This window comes from Pleurodeles waltl, chromosome 10 (genome assembly GCF_031143425.1).
Source record: "Pleurodeles waltl isolate 20211129_DDA chromosome 10, aPleWal1.hap1.20221129, whole genome shotgun sequence".
Taxonomy (NCBI): Eukaryota; Metazoa; Chordata; class Amphibia; order Caudata; family Salamandridae; genus Pleurodeles; species Pleurodeles waltl.
The window spans coordinates 377,530,862-377,547,230 of NC_090449.1; positions in this window are offsets into that span (position 1 = coordinate 377,530,862).

Below are 16,369 nucleotides of genomic sequence, written 5' to 3' on the forward strand. Positions count from 1 at the left end.
CAAATGTCTATCAGCTTCCCGAACAATAACGTTTTACAAAATTTATGACAGACAAAGCAAAAATTACCAAAAGGCTGGTGGATGATGCTAGACCTATTGCTTTGTCAATGCTTGTTTTAGCCTTTATAATACACTTTTATGCAGGAAGTTTAACAGTAATTTAACACACTCAGATTGGTTTTATTAAATCAAGCGTTGTGTATGTCTACTAAGGAGGGAAAGGGCGAATCGATAGGTAATAAAAAGTGTTTTCCATGTTAAGTCTCAGAGAAATATTTTCCATTTAGAAAAGCAAAGCCAGACAATGCAATCTGGCCAGTGTTTCATAAAAGTTGAACTTGCATAGACCATGCAATTAAGACCTGGTATAACTAGATTAGTAGTTTTCACAATATGTGTGTGCTAAGGACACAAATACTGCCCTCCAAATGAAAAAAAAACAAACTTTTTGGGTCTTGGGGTATTCATGGGTCTGCAAGACAGGAGCTAAATTGTTTTAGGGAATACAGTGTTGAGCACTGGGTGTGGCTAAAGAGCGTAGTATGAAACAGTTCCCATTGTGGACAACCAAAGGAACTGTGAAATATACAAAAATAGGAACTCAGGACAGGATAACTGAGGGCACTTTAAAATAGGCTCTGGGCTAGGGGCCCGAGCATGGGGCAAGGCTAAGACACTTTACTCTATTGAAAGGTACAGCACGTGAGCAGAGGTTACACTTTGTCTTTGATGTGCACAGTCAACGGTCATGTGCAGTGGTTCTAATAAAATAAGTTAAGGAGGATAAGGAAAAAGAAATGGCCAAAGGCCAAACCTTGCAACCAGACCCCATTGTTCATAGTTGTTGAATGCCAATTTTGAAGATGGTTTTTGCACCAGTCATATCCCAGAATATGTTGTTTTTGATAAAATGCTATGTCATATTTGGGATAATGAGCAGTACTTTGGGGGTGTTATAGTTGCAAAGGTAAAAAATGAGGCTAATTTCAGGGGATGCTTGTACTTTAGGTTTTGTAGTGTAAACGTATTGTCCTTTCTTATGAAAATATTATGAGACTCTGTATAACATCTTAGAACATATAGGAGGTCATTATGACCCCGGCGGTCGGCATTAATGTGGAGGTAGTACCGCCAACAGGCTGGGGTACTTACCACCACATTATGACATTGGCAGGTTGGCTGAAGCCCCACTCCGACTGCCATGGCTGTAGCAGCCGCCATGCTGGAGATAACCATCTCCAGCCCCGCAGCCGCCATTGTTCCGCCGGTGGGATTATGACCCTGTCTACCGCCATGGTTTTCGTGACATTCGTAATGCCACAAAAACCATGGCGGTAGGCCCTTTCAGTGACAGGGAATTCCTTCTCTTACATTAATAGGAGGCCCACACCCCGTACCTCTCCTAACACCCCCACTCCCCTACATCCACATCCCCATTCACACACAAGCACAAGCAGACACACACTCATTCACACATACATACACACATGCATTCATCTATTCACCCACACATCCGCATACACTTTAAAACATACATGCAGACACGTTTTCTGATTTCCATACATACATGCACTCATACTTCCATACATGCACACACTCACACTTCCACACATACATGCACGCAATCAACACTGAACACACACCCGCATTCACGCACACACTCACACATACATGCACCCCCCCACACACACAACACCCCCCACCCCTCTCCCCGTCAGAGATCCAACTTACCTGGATTCAGGGGGTCTTCCGACAGGAGACGGGATGGGGAGCCAGCAGAATACCACCTGTCATAATAGGTGGCGCTGCTGGTGGTAGCAGCATCTCTTTACCACCATCCGCCAGTATGGCCATAGGCGGATTTCCGCCATTCTTATGGCAGAAATCCGGCTGTGGTCATAATATGGCAGACGGATGGTAACCGCAGCAATGGTCTTTTGGCGGCCGTTGCCATGGCGGTAGGCGGTTTTTATTGCCAATGTCATAATGAAGGCCATAATTTTGAATAAAGAACAATAACACAGAAATTATCACCTGCTTAAAGCGTATCATTTGGGCAAAGTGCACCTGTTCTGACAAAAATGTAATGTCAGATGGCCCCCATATCATGGTAGCCATCTCTGCAGAAGAAAGTTCAGAGACCGTGCTATTCTGAATTGATCAGTCCAAGAATTGCGTGCTTATTATTTAACCAGTTTAGACGAATAAGGTCTATCTGTGACATTTTAATCACAGTGAAGGATCATCAAGAATATAACATTTTTCAACATGGTTTTAAACTACTTTAGTGGAAGTGCTGTATATTAATTTATCAAAAGGGATGCATTTGATATTTTTGCATGAAACAAAATTACATTATTATTTAAATATGAAAAAGAATGCAATTGGTGGATTATTCAAGACTTGATCATTGAATGCTTCAACCAGATGCTTCTACCCTTATGCAAATATTCCATATTAGAACATTGGGATGATGAAAGCTCCACTGAAGACAACAGAGGGACAGCAGACTGTAAACATGTATATAGGTCACTGCTGTCAAAATTGCAGTACTCTAATTAACAGGCTCTGAGCATCACCCTCCACCACCACCCTCCAAGATATGCAATGGGGATTGTGCTGGGTAAAGAGGTAGTCAGTGGCTGTGGACAAGAGCAAGCAGTGAGTCTGCCTCCCTTCCTTCTCATGTAACTAACAGTGTTACTAGAGACCCTGGAAGGTGGGGGATTCTCCTCAGTTCCAGTGTCTCCCTCTGCTATGAAAATGAAGAATAGTAGTTTAGGAGAGCCCAGGGGGATTCAGGACTTGACTCTAGCCTCCCTTCATAGCTCTAGTTGTTTAGGCAGTGAAAGGCACTAAAGTCTCAGCAGAGTGAGTATTTTTAAATCCCTCTTGCCTCCCACAATGTTGTTTTATTTAATAGGACATTACCCCATTTTAGGGTGGGATGTTCTTATAGACCTGTTGGTCAGAGTAGTGTGTTATACCATCCATTAATGTCCTTTACTCATATTAAAGGCTAAAGTTGCATTGGGCCTTTAATGGCCAGTTTAGCCTACTAGAGTGTAAGGCTATATTGGCCACCTTCCATTTGTACAGACTGAGTTTTGGACAGCCTATGATTTTATTGAGGTATGTATTTTTTTTCAAAGAACAGTTTTCCAGTTTGATTTTGAATGCAAATTAGACCTTGATATTATCTATTTTCTAGGTCTTATTCCTTAACGATACCATGATGACCTTTTAAGTCTTAAATCTAGCTTAGTGATGACCAATGGTGACTGGTTCACTAAGCACACAAAAATATTCTCAGGTACATGAATATTTAGATGCATACAATGGTCCATAGAGAAAAGTCCCTTCTAGTTCTTGGTTTTTGCAGGGACACATGCTGTTGGGTAGCCATTTTAGCTACAGCTTTACACACGTTATTTTAGCAAGTTAGGCCTGTCGCTGTGCACTTTAACCTAGACATATTTTATTCAGCTTTGTTTTACTATTTTAACAACAGCCACATTTGCGGTCTTGTTTTATTTTCTCTATCTAGCTGTTCTTTGCTTAGGCCAGCACTGCGTTCTTAAACAAGTCATTTCTTTCATTCTGTGCTTTTCTCAAGGCTGCAGTAAGATAGGTTGCCGGCAAAAGTGATACAATTTGTCTCTAATGTTCACAGAAACATACTCTTACGTGGGGATCCTTTCTTGGAACATCAGCTGTTTTATAATAAAAAGCACTACTATGACCCATGTACGTTCGAGGGAGATTCCAGCCAGATGACTATGACTGTATGCTGATTGCTGAGTGCTTCGCTGCAGCTGCTTATGTAGACTACAGGCCGCTTGCTCAGGTATGAGGGATGATTTCTTCCCAGGGGGACCTGAAGGGCAGAATTAAAGTTTAACGTGTTGTGCTCTAACATAGCCTACGTAGGAGCTATTCTTAACAATTTTTAGTGACAATTTGGTAGCGTTATTTTTATGTTTCACTCTCCTTGTCACAATTTTAATCCTGTCATGCTTTATCGTCCTAGTTATTGCAATCCATGCTTTATTATCTAAGATGCAGATCCTTCAATAAAACCATATTGAACTATACTCTGGCTCTGACTGTCCTTCCATACGTGAGACTAATGTATCTGAGAGAAACGGATGAGATCTGAGTGACCACAATTTCCCTGAGGAGTCAATTGTGTCATGCGCACGGTTGCCCAATCATCCCTGCTCTAGGTTGGAGATGATGCACTTCTAGTTAGCAAGAGCAAAACCCGGATTAGGCCGACAGGTGCCAACTGCAGTGGGTGCAGACTCAGTCTCACACAGTGCAAGTGATTCTGCCGCCCAAATCCAGGAGTCTCATTAGGATAATGAGAGCCTACACAACATGGCACCACCAACATTTGGTCAAGCACTTATTTTTGTGTCCTCCTGAGTATTTCTGTCTCACTACATGCAATGACACCTAAGTACTATATGCGGAGATGCCCATGGTATTGAGGATTTTCCTCCTTAGCTGAGTAGGGAGTACCTAACTAACACTGTAAGTTGTTAAAACTTGGGCCCGTATTTATACTTTTTTTGCGCCGCATTTGCGTCGTTTTTTGACGCAAAAACGGCTCAAACTTGCAAAATGCCATTGTATTTTGTAGGTTTGCGCCGTTTTGCGTCAAAAAGCGGCGCAAATGCGGCGCTAAAAAAAGTATAAATACGGGCCTTGATCTCTAAATGGATAATCCCCATTTGGTGTGCTTATCTCTGAACAAATTTACCATTCATCATGATCATGGCAAACCCACAACAGGTAGCAATTGCAGTCAATATGCGACCACCCCTTACTGCACATTTATTGGCACATGGCCTAATGGCCCAGGGTGTCCAGTTACTATTGTGTTAAGGCACATCCAGCCTACAGATCAGAAATGTTCTATTCCTGGGTCACATTTCCAGCAGCTGATGGGAACACAAATACATTTCATCACTATACGCCTGCAAACATACCTGCACAATACAAAACGTTTGCATATCTAGAAATACCTCTATCTTATCAAGAACATAATAATTGGCTTGATGGTGCCATACCCCATACAATTCTACAAGTTAGGCTAGGTCCTCTCAGTAATGATGGTCCTACCTGGCCCTTTATTGGCCACATATACACCGCACCCTGCTGCAGCGAAGTTGACGGTAGCTGAAGTCTATCGCTTATATGCTGAGCTTACAGCAATATACAGATGACTAGTACAGTTTGTAATGCAAACATTAAATACAAATCCAGTACATGCTGCCCGGCACAACCACATCCAGTAGTGCCAGGCATTAATCCTGTGACTGTACATTTGATTATGGGTAAAGTACCTGCCAAATGAGAAGAGATTCCGTTTTGGTTAGCTCAAAAAATAAATGCACTGGAAGCCATATTTCCCCATACGGGACCTCAGGATGAGCATACAATATTAACTATGTGCTTGCCATTTGGGATGGTTCCCACAGTAGATAACTGCAATACTTGGGGCACAGTATTTGCCCTGCTCTATACTACTGCACACGGTACACAGACACTTGCCAATTTACCAGAAGTGTTAAAACAAATTCAAGATGAATAAAGGGCTGCCCCGGCCCTGGCCTTGGGGATGCAACTAGTAGGCGATTTTGCCAGGGTATCTTCAATTATATTAAGTAACCTTAAAGAGGAAGCAGTTGCACTAGCAGTGCGCATGCAACTCCGGGACGTTCCTCCACAGGATCAAGAACGAAGGCTGTCAAAGATTATCACAGAGACCTACTCTAGTATTGGAGATAGTCTGGGTGCCAGACCCACAAAACCACAGCTTCATGGAAAATCTGATGAAGATTTGACCAATCAAGCTCCTGAGGGTTCTAAAAAACGCTGGGATAAAAAACAACAAACACCTAAAAAAGAAAGGGGAGAATCTCCGCATATGGAGACCCCACAGACTAGAAATAATCTCAGAAATAGAGATAATACAAAAACACCTGACAGATATCAATATACTTATACACTCCAATCTCGTTCCTTTCAGGACTCACTGGAAAAACGCAGTGAGAGAGGTGGGCGGTCAGATCGAAGAAATGAGTACGTGAAACCGAGACAGGAATCACAAAGCTCTACAGAATTTTCTGTTATGAAGGAAACTTCCCCAACAAAAACCCCATTTCAAAAAGTGGCAGCAGTGGTGAGTCATCATGCCACTCAAGAAGAGGGTTCTATTGAAGAACAAGAGGTGGGCACTAGGTTTGCTTGAAAGCGTGGTAGAAGTCACAATAGTTCGCTGGAATCTTCAAGAGCATCTGGAGGTGAAAGCAACTGATGACTTTGTACATGTTGAAACTGTGGACATGCATGTCTCCACCCCTCATAGGGTGTACAAAGTAACGTTACAGTCAGAAGGAGACATTGAAAGCAAAATTGACGCAATCTTTTGGGACCGCGTCGTAAATATACATGGTATTCTACTGTCCAAAAGGGATTGGCCACCAGATTTTGTCCGTACTTGCCGATATTGGGAAGATTTTATCAAGCTTTCTTTCTCGCCCCTTGTTCCCGATGAGCTTGCAGAATCCTGCTACATCGATTGGGCATTGGTGCAGGCATCCGTGTTATATCCCAGCCATGTAGGGTGGGATAAAGATACCCCTATCATGTAATTCCAATAAAAAAATCAACTTCAACCCCAGTATCCAATAAAACATGATGCCTAGGCACCCGTGAGAGAAATCCTCACACAACTGGAGTACCAGGAGGTCATTTAAATACCATATGTGTTTAAACTTTCTATGAATGATCTAATAATACCCAGAGTTGTTTCTGATGACTGGGATGTGAAAACAGTTGATTCTATGATGACTGAATTGAAGTATTTTACTGTATTTGAAAGTGAGGATGTTTATCAATACAAAGAGAATTATGATGACATGTTTTGCTATAATTATTATGGACACCATTTCATTCACAGAGCAAGTACCCCAAAAACTATTTTTAATTACACACAATGGGAACATTGTCCAACTCCACCACAAGGGAGTTCTAAAACATATTCTGAAAAATGTGTATATTTTTTGGGGCACAATGTTAAAAATGCTGAGTCATATTATTTCAAATTGTCATCGATGGAAAATGCACATATATTATTGACAGATATTAAATTCATTTACTCGGATTCCTTTGTTTCCTGCTTGACTATAGAAGGCTATGAATATTGATTGAAGTCGATTGACTTAAAAAGTGTGTGAGGAACAAAAAATTGGCAAATAAGGGGAAAGGAAGCTTCATTTAGAGCATGCCTGATACCTGTTCAAAATATATTTTTAAATGAAACTGTACAACAAACAAGTTGTTTAGGCTTAGCAAAGATTAAGGAATTGAATGCGCCCAGTATTCCTGCCCCTGCAAAATGTTACAAATGGCAAAAATATATAAATGCAACTGAAGATCAGCTCGATGAATGCGACAAGAAAGGGACATTTAATGCTTCACTTTCTTGTACTGGTGGGTGGTTTTTGTGGCCAATAGATACCAATGGGTATCATAAATGTTTTATAAACTCTACGGGGTTTTAAAGCAAGTAGGTCATACCCTCGCTATGTGTCATCTGTACATGGGGGTATAGTAACAACATACAGTGTAGGGAAACTATGCCAGCAATGGTTGAAGAGTCCCTCACTAGATGCTGTTAGAGAACACCTCAGTCTCCTGTCTAATAACACTGACTTACAGGATTTCCTGTTAGGCCCCAGAAAACAATGCAGAAAGTGCTTCTTATTTGCAGTCTATAATGAAATTTGGAAGCTTTCTCAAAAAGAAGCGGCTGCCCGGTTAAGGCAAATAGATCAGGAAAATTGACAGAAGGCATTAGCTGTTGTAGATAATGGGATTAATACCATGTCCGACCAGATATACACCTTAAACAACATTGTTTCTTCTGCACTAGACATAATACAAAGTGACATGTCCTCTTTACACCATGGACAGAATCAACTAAGGTCCATAATGCAGTTAGGTTGGACACTGCAAACACTGAAGACAGATCGCGTTCCCTGGCAACACGTTAACGCAAGGAACATATTTTCCACATTTAATTTAACGCGACAACAACAGCTAATGGCTAAGAAGGAAGCAACTTATGTCATGTTAAATATTGGAAAATTAGAAAAGTTGCCTTTTACTGTGGCTGAAATACCATCTGCTGAGTGGTGAATACACGGGGTCATTAATCTGCCTATTTCAACACTTCAATTCATGTCCTGCTTAAAACACATTCCAGTGGGCAGATATGAAAGGCTTGGAGATGGTTACATCCGTGAGGTGTGGGGGCTACCATTCTCGTACAAATGTCTCAGTGGCCTGAAAGAGGTCTTTCTCAGCAGTAGTGAATGCAAGACTTTTGATGGGTTGTAAACAGGTGTCCTTGCACGAGCCAGGCAACACTTCGGCAGCAAACTTGGCTTGTTATCTGTAGGGAGTCCCAGTCCCCTTGATTAGACCTGCATTCAAGGTGCTCTCAAATGGCAGCTATGTCCTCCTCAATAGTGAAAACTGTTGTGGGATGCGAGCCAGAATAGTTTATGTTGTTTCAGTCTCTAAGATTGTTACATGCAGTGGGAGTGTACTTTTTCCTCCTACATGACAGAGGAAAGTAGCTGAGATTTGGCGCCATATCGTCACTTCAGATGTGAATTTTGACAAGTTGAGCAGACTCAAGGCTTTATTGTTTCAAAAACATGTGGCACTCACATCTGCACACCAGACCAATGCACTTCAGGTTGCAAGGTCATCAGCAGAGAGACAGTCCCTTTTAAGTACTAACTTTCTGAGACTCTTCGGTGAGCTCCGTGGGACGAATATTTAATGCATCCAGTACTACTAGAATTGCAAATTTCTTTAAGTCAGTCAGTCAAAGATCTTTATTTAGCAATTGCCATAAAAGTACAGATAAAATCACATATCCAAGTGAACAGGCTAACAGAAAAAAGAAACAAATTAAAACACAGCTCAAAAGATCATATCATACATAGATTACAAAAAAGAGGGCAAAGTAGTATAGTCCAAGTTCCTCTTTCATGGATATTCCAATATTCTTATCAAAACGTTTACTAATATCATAAAATATACTACCAACATTTTTTAAATACCCTAAAATATAATAGAAATCCTTACATCCTTACTCCATATGGAATAAAACTATCCTATACCACATCTAAAGTATAAAATTTTAAACAAAACAGATTTTAAAAGTTAGCATAAATAGATTAATGAATTACAAAATGTTAATACCAGTTCCTAATAGCAATAGATGGTCTAAAAAAGTTTAATACCTGAAAAACATTTTGACATTTGAAAATGTATCAAGCCTTCCTTATAATGGATCGGTCTTATTTCTAGGGGTAGCGTAAAGGGAACAAAAAAGAAAAAAGTGGAAAGTATTCTGCTTTGAACTAGCATCGCAGGGGCAAGGTGGTGAGTCTTTTTGCCATATACACTGATTGGGAAAAGCCACCTTAAAATGAATCAAATTCAGTCTAAAAAGAGTTAAAAGGGAACATATTTTTGGACATGAAAACCAAGTCAAATAAGGTTCCATATGTAAGGCCGTAACAATCTGGGTATAAGAATTTAATGATTTTAGTTTCAAACAACTATGAAGTCTTATGTCTAGAGTATGCTCAGAGTGACATGATTTCAGCAGGGACCTTGTAGTTGTGGTTAGCAGTTGCGGTTCTTCAAACATATACCTAAGCCCCAGATTATCAAAAAATGAACGCAAATACGAGACCCAGTGAATCCTGTTCGAATTGGCCAACTGTATGCACTCAGTAATACATTCCTGCACAAGACTTGCCGCAGGATTTGTCCAACATCTAATCCACAACAAAAGGGGGGCAATAGAGACCGTGTCCTCTAAGAAGCATTGGCCCACCTCCTCGTGCATAATGATGTTTGCTATACAGTTGGGTATCATCAATAATCTGAGCATAAATTTATTCTCAATACGTTGGAGAGTGGGTACTTTGATGTGGCCCCAGACACCAGCCCCGTGTAGGGCTGCTGAGGCACACTTGGAGTTATATAGCATAATGATCTGAGAAGACGGTCTATGACCCAGTTTACGAGGAAAATGAAAAATCGCTTCAGTGTTCCTTGCCATTTGTTGGGTATTAAATTTAAGGTGAGTATTCCAAAGCATGGAAGAACTTATATGCATACCTAAGTAACAGAAATCCCTCACCTTATTAATGATATTGCCCCCCATAGTAATTTGTTTAGATTTTGTATTTTGGGGGCCACATGTCATAACAAATGTCTTAGAATAATGAACTTTCAAATCAAGGTCCAGCATGTAGTTCAAAAAGAGGTCCAACAGGCTTTGTAAACCGTTTGCAGTGTGTACAATAAGTACAGCGTCATCTGCATATTATAAAACTGGAAGCAATCTCTGACCCATCTTTGGCACATCTTTCCCATTTTTTATCAAAAAGTCATAAAGCCCAATTATATATATCAGAAAAAGAAAGGGGGCCAGAATACCTCCCTATCTAACTCCCCTAAATTAGGAAATGGGGGCAGTTCTCTGTCCCGATGAGCCCAATTGAACTGAAACCTTTAAATCCATATGAAGACGCTTTATAAATTCCAATAGTGTCGCATCACACCCCAGGGTTTCCATGATTTGCCATAGCTTCTCCCTATTTGCCAAGTCAAATGCGCTGGATAAATCAATAAAGGCCATATGAATTGACTCCCTTTTGGCAGTTACATATTTGCTAAGAATGAGATGCAAGTTTAATGCTTGCTCAACTGTACCCAAACCGGGTCTAAATCCAAATTGAATTGGAGATAAAATATGTGCCTGTAGCACCCAATCCTCCAGGCGAGATTAAATCACACTGCCCAGAATCTTGGCCGTAGAATCAATCAAAGATATTGGTTTGTAACAAGAAGGATCTTGTCTATTGCCCTTTTTAAATATAGGAATAATAATTGCCAGTTTCCAAGAAGGGGATATATTACTTTTAACAACACTTCTTAGGACATTTGTAACAAGGGGACCCCAGAGATTAGGCATAGATTTAAAGATATCGACAGGAACACCGTCAGGGCCAGGAGCCTTCTCTGGTTTTGAACCACTAATGGCTCCAAGGATCTCATATAGATCAAATTAAATATCTAGGGCATTAGTATTAGGGTCTGTGATGATCCGGTTGGTAATATTATCCTCCTTAGTCAGAAAGTCATCATCTGGATCAAATACTTTCCTAAAGTGGTTCAACCAAACCTCTTCTGCAATAAGACAATCATCAACCTTAGTGTTACTGTCCGAGAAATATGAATTATTGACCACCTTCCAAAATTTTGAAGTATCCTTCAGATCAGACGTAGCCTGTAACTCTTCCCACGCCTTAGACCTTATCTCTGATTTTCTTTTTTCCAAGGTGGCCTTATACTCAGCCCTAGGTAATTTAATTAAATGACGGGAAGAAGGAACTGTTTTAAGGGCATCTTTTAATGTTTTGTGAGCAGTTGAACACGCAGAATCAAACCATCTATGTGTGGGCAAACCCATGAGAGTCCTGTCCACCACTAGAGCATGCGAAATAGCATTACTTAATAGTTCAAATTCTTGAACTATATGATCATGGTCAGACTGCTGAGATAAACAAATATTAATGGAGTCAAACCTGGATCTTATAATTTCTTGATTGAAAGTCGTTGGGTTTATTTTGCCCCATTTCAGACGTAGGCCAGAATTTGTATGAAAAGTGGTGTTTCTTCTCAATCCCTTATCCCTAGATACCTGGTCAATAATTAAGTCTAGGTTAATATACAAGGGATTGTGATCACTGGCGCAGTGAGGAATTATCTTAAAATCACAGATTAAATGATAATCAGGGGAGCCAATAAGAATAAAATCAATAGTACTCCCCTTCGCATTCCCTGTGAACGTTGGAACATTTAAAGAATCTAATGCTGCTTTCTCCCTAACATGAACCAGATCAAAGTTACATAAAAAGGAGTTCAGAGCTTCTCCTTCAGGTGAATGAATAAAGTGGATTAACAACTCTCTGCCTTCAATGGGAATAGCACACAGTTCTAAATTTTCCTGACAACATAGGGGAGTATAAAAATCACCGACCCCTAAGACTACTAAATCTTCATCCTGTAATTCAGTGGAAGAATCAATAAAGTCCACAACGTCCTCTAGCATTCCTTTAAGGAGACCACGTGGGTCATTGTTATGGAAATTTAAAATCAAAATACTTTTACACCCCCTAATAGATAGTAAAACAATCATAAAATAAGGTGACAACCAAATTAAAGAAGCCTTCAATGATGGTAGTCGTAGGGATACAAGAACTAAAAGACCTCCTTGTGCTCTTCCCATTAAAGAAGTTAAAGCCAGCTGGTAAAGAGTTGTGTACCCATCTAAAAGGAACTTATCTTTTGATCAAGTTTCCTGTAAGCAAATTATGTCAAAAGATGATGTAAAACTCATCCAGTCCGGGTTATTTATTTTAGATCGAAGCCCCGCAATGTTCCAACTGATCAAGAACATGGGCTTTGGGCCTGAGTGTAACGCCGAATTATCAGTATTATTTAAATGGAAGGTATCAAAAATGTTCTCTCTTTCTTCCTGTATAGGTTCATCATGATCATTGTCTGTCATTAATCTCAACAAATTTTTAGGACCCGGGCTTACGATAACCGTAAGTCAATCATTCTTGTCAAGAGAATTAAAGGCCAACGGACAATTGCTAGTAGGAACATTTACCTGAACACATGGCCTAACTGGGACTAAGCTATGATTGCTAGGGACAGCACTAAAACATTGAGGAAAAAGGGAATGGTCATACAAATGGCACAGGGGGTGTATTTGGATCCCATTATCTGAAATGTTAGAATAATCTAGATTTGCCAAAAGGTAATCAACTGAACACAGATTAGCAAAATTGATTACAACACAGTCTCCATCATCCACTTTTCTTCGGTGGCCATCCTGCTTCACTCTACGTGCCATAAGAATCTTATTGTTTGGATGATAGTTAAATTTGAATTTAGATTTCAGCCAGTGAGCAGACTTCCTAATCAAAGCTTGGGTGTCTTCTGTTTTGTTACTATCCAAAGGAGACACGTTTGATACCACCAAAACATAAGGAATACAAACAGGAGGTAAGTGCAATACATCTGCTTGATTAATGGTTTATTTAATAGGGGAAAATTTGGGCCAAGGGAGATAACTTCTTTAGGGATTACTTGCGGCAACTCATTCACAGCACTACCTTGGCCAGATATAACCGGGGATTTGGCCAAGAGTGTGCCGGAACCTTGAAATGACAATGTAGGTAATGAATTTTCTTTTGTTACCACATCCTGGCCAGGTACCTTTCCCTCATTTGATACTCCTGAATTAAATAACTTGGCAAACGTACTAAGCACATTGTTACAAAAACAGTCAAGTCTTTTAGTAATTATAGTAATGAGTTTCTCCTCTTGGGTAGCACAAAAAGATTTAGGTATGGAGTCTATTGTACCAAAGGAGTCACTGAAAGCATCATTGCTTTTTGGATGTCCGTCAGTTGAAACCAAAACAACTGATTCATTAGGACTAATTGCCGGTGAAATATGAATTCTCTTTTTAGGGCCCAAAATCTTTTTTACATTCTTGGAGCTTTTACCCGCTCTTCTCTTCTTCAATGGGGGGGAAAGTGCCTGGGAGCATGCCAAGGATGAATTAGCACTTTGAACAGGGGGTTTGGGTAAGTCTTGTGGGGGAATATCACAGTGAACAGATTGTGTAATATTAATAAACAAAGCTAGTGAAGGTGACCCCTCCTTTGGATTAGTGGTTATATGAACAATAGGTTCGAGTGGGGGCTGCTGGGCAGATTTTTGAACAGCCCGATCCTTTCTTCAACTTGCTCCAATTCAGATTCAATAGCCCCAATTATGGAGGATAAATAGCTAGTAATAGAAGATTGGGCTAAAGAACCAGGCCCGCCTTCCCCCTTTTGGAGACTGTTCTTTCTTTTCCCCATTTTGAATAACAGTCACACGCGCGTCCTAGAAGAGAAAGGACAACAACAGTACCTTCAAACCTCAACGTGTGTTTTATGCAACAAAAACGACACAGCGGAATAGTAAAGTTCCACCCCCACAAGGGGACAAAAGATCCTAGGCCAGGGAGCCAATAAGCCACAAAGCCCCCCCAACAAAGTACAAGTACCTTTTATCGGCTTCCAGGAAAATATACCTCAAGATGAAACAAAGTGAAAGTTAAGGGGGGGCCCAGCCCAGCCTCTTCCTGTCGATGACGGGCAAAGGATGGGCCGTCCCTTGGCCCGGGCTTCATCCAGGCGCCGCCCACGTGCATCCCACGAGGTGGGAGTGCAATAAAATATTTATAGGGGCTCAAAGCCCGCCCCTTCCTTCAAACTCCAGGCAGCAAACAGTGGTCCCCGAGCGTCCCATGAGGCGGGAGCACGATAAAATATTTAAAGGGGCTCAAAGCTCGCCCCTTCCTTCAAACTCCAGGCACCAGGCAGCAAACAGTGGACCCCACGCTTCCCTCAAGGCGGGAGCGCAGTAAAATATTTAAAGGGGCTCAAAGCCTGCCCCTTCTTTCAAACTCCAGGCACCAGGCAGCAAACAGCGGTCCCACACGTTTCTTTGAGTCTGTTGGTTCTGGTTTCATTCACACCTTCTCCTCTATATTTGGCATAATATCTTCAACCATACACTCAATATTCTCCAGTATTTTGGGGGATTTCCGATAACTTTGGCTATAATAGGTGGCATTTTGCTGTTGCTACTTTTTCTGCACAATGGCTGTCCCATCACAACAAGGAGGACTGAAAGCGCTTCCACTAGCGCAGGTGTGTTGTGAATGCATGATGCAGTACTTTGGAGTAACACTCCTGGAGCAATTGGAGTGTGACTGGTCTCTGTCATTCAGACCGGTTTTGTATTGTGTGCAGCCCGTGTTTCGGTGCCTCTGGTGCTCGTTCGAATATGCATTGAAAGATTGCCTTTCTACGCAACACTTGCTTTCATTGGACGCTGATCTGTTGATGTTCTCACTGAGGTCTTATTACCAGACATGCACATTGAGGGTGCGTTTGCTATGGAAAGCTGCTTATGAGTTGCACTTTGTGGATGATGCAGCTCTAAACTCATTGTTGGGCACATCACTGAATGCTGCTGCCTTGGCTGGAGCTCAGGCTTTGGAACACAAATGCTCCTTGGTTTTCCTTGGTGATGAACTTCCTACTTTACCACCTGTCGAAGAGGAAGATTTCCTGTCTTCAATTATCTGGGATTCAATTGGCAACTTTGAAGTATGCGAGGGAAACCGAAGTTGTAGGCCACACGGTAACTTTGTTTTATCTCAAAATCGCTCTGATCTCCAAACGCGTACCGAGGCGGCACACGAGCAGCAACCGTTTCATCTCTCACGGCCGCGCTCGCTCTGCTCTTCTGGTGTCGCGCTAGGCAACACCAGAACGTCGCGAGTACAACTTTGAGGTATATATATTTTTTTTTTCACAAACAATACAACCCCCATCTCAACAGAAAAGAATACCCATATTTTTCAAAAGCTATAAACCACAATAAAAAATAAACACATAAGAAATTAACATTGCCAGAAAATACATCAACATTACCCGTTGTCTAATAAATGCAGTTTAGAAAACACAACTCATACAGTAACTCATTGACGCAGTTTCCAAGCCAATTTTCTTACTCTGTCACTCCTGCGCACGGCCAAACCTTCACCAGTACTGTCACACAAATCAGACTGTTTCACTAAACCAGCCCCACTTATATTCGAGTCAGACTGTCTTACTAAATCACCCTTAGTTACAAACTGAGGATCCGATCTCCCTTTCAGTTTGACAACCTTGGATTTGTTCCACCACTTATCGCCCTGAACCCTTACAGCATTACCCAAAACAAGATCAACCCTAACCGGTTCAGAAAATTTGGGATTGCCCTTTTTAACAAAAGTAGGCAATTTTACTGCAACCCAATCGCCTACTGCAATAGGCGACTCTTTTGCCCCTTTCTTGTTGTCAAAGTATCTCTTTTGTGCACACTGTTTGTTATCCACGTTAGTTTTGATAATGTCAGTACGGTCTCCAACATGCATATTTTTGAAAAACTTGGACATCCACCCAGGTTTGATTTGCGTATTAGACTTTCTTCCTTTCAAAGCTTCAAAAGGAGATACCCCCGTGGTGGAATGAGGAGTAGTTCTATAAAACCACAGCATTGCTTGGACCGACGCCTGCACATCACACCCATTCTTCAGCGCCCACCTGACACAATCCCCCAACACACGGTTGAATCTCTCCACCAAACC